The 3,352-nt window shown below is 38.1% G+C and overlaps 1 pseudogene; it reads right to left on the bottom strand.

The window, feature by feature from the left end:
• Positions 1-820: 820 nt before the first annotated feature.
• Positions 821-1,910, bottom strand: LOC133754042 (protein cornichon homolog 1-like; annotated as a pseudogene).
• Positions 1,911-3,352: the final 1,442 nt, after the last annotated feature.

The following is a 3,352-nucleotide window of genomic DNA, read 5'->3' as shown; positions in this document are numbered from 1 at the left end:
TATAAAATCCAAGGTCTTTTATCTTTTTAATTTTTGTGCTATTTTCATTCTGTGATGCAACATTGAATGTTCTCATTGATTATATTTTCAGAATGTTCATTGCTACTATACAGAAATATAATTGATATTTGTATCTTTTATATTTTGCAACATTACTGAATTTTACTTTGAATGGGTTTGTAGTAAGTTCCTTAGGATATATTTTCTTAGTATATACTAAGTTAATCTTCTGCATATAAAGATCATTGAAAAATGAATTGTGATGAAGAATGGAATGGGAGAGGGAGTTGTAGATGGGATATTGCAGGTAGGAGGGAGCTTATGGAGGGAAAAGCCATTATAATTCAAAGGTTGTACTTTGAAAATTTATATTTATTAAATAAAATTTAAAAAAAAAGAGTGTGCCTTAGGCACTACAAGTCAAGTTGGCTCTTTTTATTTCTAATCTGACTTAATTTTGTATTATGATTTCTTTAGCAGAATCCTCTAGTGCACTGTTCAATAGAACTTCTATGAGTATTTGTGTTTTGTTCCTATTTTATAGGAGTTTACTGTAGATTTCCCATAGGTGTTCTTCCTGAAATTCTTTTTAATTCCTACTGTGTTTAGTGTTTTTTTTTTTTTGCACTAAAGGAACAGCAGGATGGTGATACAGTTTTCTCTCTCATTCCATTCTGAACATCTAATGTACTTGCAAATTCTTAAGAATACCGCTACCACCAGATTAGAACAGTAAGCATAACCAATTTCTTACTTATGTTTTACAAATAAAAACACATTTAAAATAGATTTAAATGCATTCTTCACAAATAATTCAGCATATATTTTTATATCATGTTCACTTATGCTTAAGAATCGAAGCAAGTATATTACTCTGGTGGAACTATGGGAAATCTCTCATTCATGCAATATACAGGGATAATATTCAAGTCGAAGGGAAAAAAATCCCACTCTTCTTATTTGTCTAAGTGTATCCATAATCATCTACATGATAGAATAGGAAACCCATGTAGTTTCCCACAAGTCAGATATACATATTCAGTTCATCAGAAGCACCTGATATCTACAGCTAATTTATAATTAGATGGCATTTCAATAAAACCAAAATAAGCCCTAGAAGTTCCTATAAAGAAATGCTTCCAATGGACTAAGGACAGTCAGCAATTGATGCAGTCATTCAGAGGATTATGGCTGTTCCTTAAAGAGTGCAAGTTCAAACTTGTCAACACCAGAGGTAATCATTTTATATTAATTTATACGTAATTCCATTTAAATTCTTTATCTGAATGTAACATATGAAAACAGTCTTTCCACAAGCCAAAAATGTGGAAACATTTAAAAAATAAGGAGTCATTTTTAAAGTAACTGATCAGCTTCCGTAGGCTACTCTTGGAAACAGGATCTTGCTGGAAGGAATCCCTTCATGTGGTGGCTTTTTGCATGCACTGAACTGGACCAAGTCTTCTGTGTGTGGTTCTAAGAGCTCACCAAAACATAGATCATGCCGTATAGGTAGTAAAAAAATGCTAGAAGATAAAAAGCTAATTTGCACCATCCTTCTTTCTGACAATATGCTAGGATATCTGCATTCATGATGGTTGTGGGGTCATAGAGTCCCGGGCCACTCATCACTGGTCTATTCATGTACCTCCAAATATGGTATGCCAAGAGGGGCATATTGAGACCCAGTGTAAGCCATTCTGCTGCACAAAGAAACATGACACAGAAGAAAGCGTGGATGAGGTACTCTGGAAGTACAAGAGGATTCAGGGTATTACACTGGTCTATAGGGTTCTTGTAATCAGTCTTCAGCTCATCAAATGCAATAATGTGCCAGATGGCGAAGAAGATGGCGCCGCGGTGAGCAGCAGCGCCAGCATGTAGCAGAAGGCTGCGAATGTGAATGCCATGGCCGGGCAGGAGGAGCAGGGAGTGGCGCAGGTGCCAGCGGGAGAAAGGCGGCGCAGAGCCCTCTGGGTAAAACCATTCACTTCCCCCGGCCACAGCCAGGACCGCTGCCGCTGCCGCCGTGGTGCCCGCCTCCCAGCGCGCCTGCGCACCTGTGTTTAGTGTTTTAATCATAAACTGAATTGCTCAAAAAATTTCCTCTATCAATGAGGCTATCAAACCTTGATTTCCTTTCATTAGCATAAATTATTACATAATTATTTATCTGTAACATTTTCTTTGTTTAAATTTGAGAAGCAAAGAGACATAGAGCTCCTATCTTCAGGTTCACTCCCCAGATATCTGCAGTAACCAGTTCTGGCTAGAACTGAAACCAGAGCCAGAAGCCAGCAACACAATCATGGTCTCCTATTTGGGTGGCAGGGACCCAGTTGTACCATCACCACTGCCTCCCAGAGTCCAAATTGACAGGAAACTAGAATCAGAATTCAGAGCTAAAAACTGAACTATAATATAGAATGCAGGCATCTTAACCAGCATTTTAAAGGATAGGCCAAATGCCCACCCTTAACCTCTCTAGTCTGTTCCTTTGGGCTATCTGTTTTTACACAAATAATACACTGCTTTGATGACTTTTGAGAGAATGTGAAACTTCCAGTTTGGAACATATTTCTTTGGTTAAGTTTATTCCTAAGTATTTTATTTCTTTTGATGCTTTTGAAAATTCAGTTGTTCTTGCTATTTCCTTTTATTATTGTTAATTTTTAGTTTATAGAAATGCAGCTACTTTTACTATGCTTATTTTGTATTCTGAAATTTTGTTATATTTGATTATATTAACGATTTTACTGGAGAATCTTTAATATCCTCTACTTGAAAGGTCATGTTAATGAGGCTGCAGAAAGGTTCTGTTGTTTGTCCTGTGAGAGTCAGAATACTCATTGGTGGACATTGGGCTAACACTGCTAAGAGACTCCACAGAATCACCTAGGGCATCACACCACCTCTGCTGCATACACTCCCAGTTAGACACTACAGCTTCTTAAGCGATATCCTACACTATAGAAGGTATGCTTGGTGTTCCCAGCAGCAATCTATAAGGATGACTGGTCTTATGAGCTTATTTGAGACTCGGGTCCTCCAAGCTGCCTGAAAAAGAGTTTTGGGAGCTGTGGAATAGTGATTCTGAGAGCACCAGGTGACTGCTGCCTGCACTTCAGGTTATTACTGTTCCAGCCTAGCACATAAGCAACAACCACTTCTATAGCCAGTTAGGAAGAGGAAGATTGTTGCCCGTACCAAGGAACTCCATCCAAGGTACAACCATTGATAGAGATGGAAATACAAAGCCTGTTCAAAAACCCAAGGCAAAGACTCAGTGAGAAAGACACACTTGGTGCACATATGTTCCTGACAGGAAGTGATCTGTAACTCAACAGACAGG

The sequence above is a fragment of the Lepus europaeus genome, chromosome Y (assembly GCF_033115175.1).
Source record: "Lepus europaeus isolate LE1 chromosome Y, mLepTim1.pri, whole genome shotgun sequence".
In the NCBI taxonomy this organism is placed as follows: Eukaryota; Metazoa; Chordata; class Mammalia; order Lagomorpha; family Leporidae; genus Lepus; species Lepus europaeus.
This window is presented reverse-complemented; position numbering and strand designations above follow the sequence as displayed.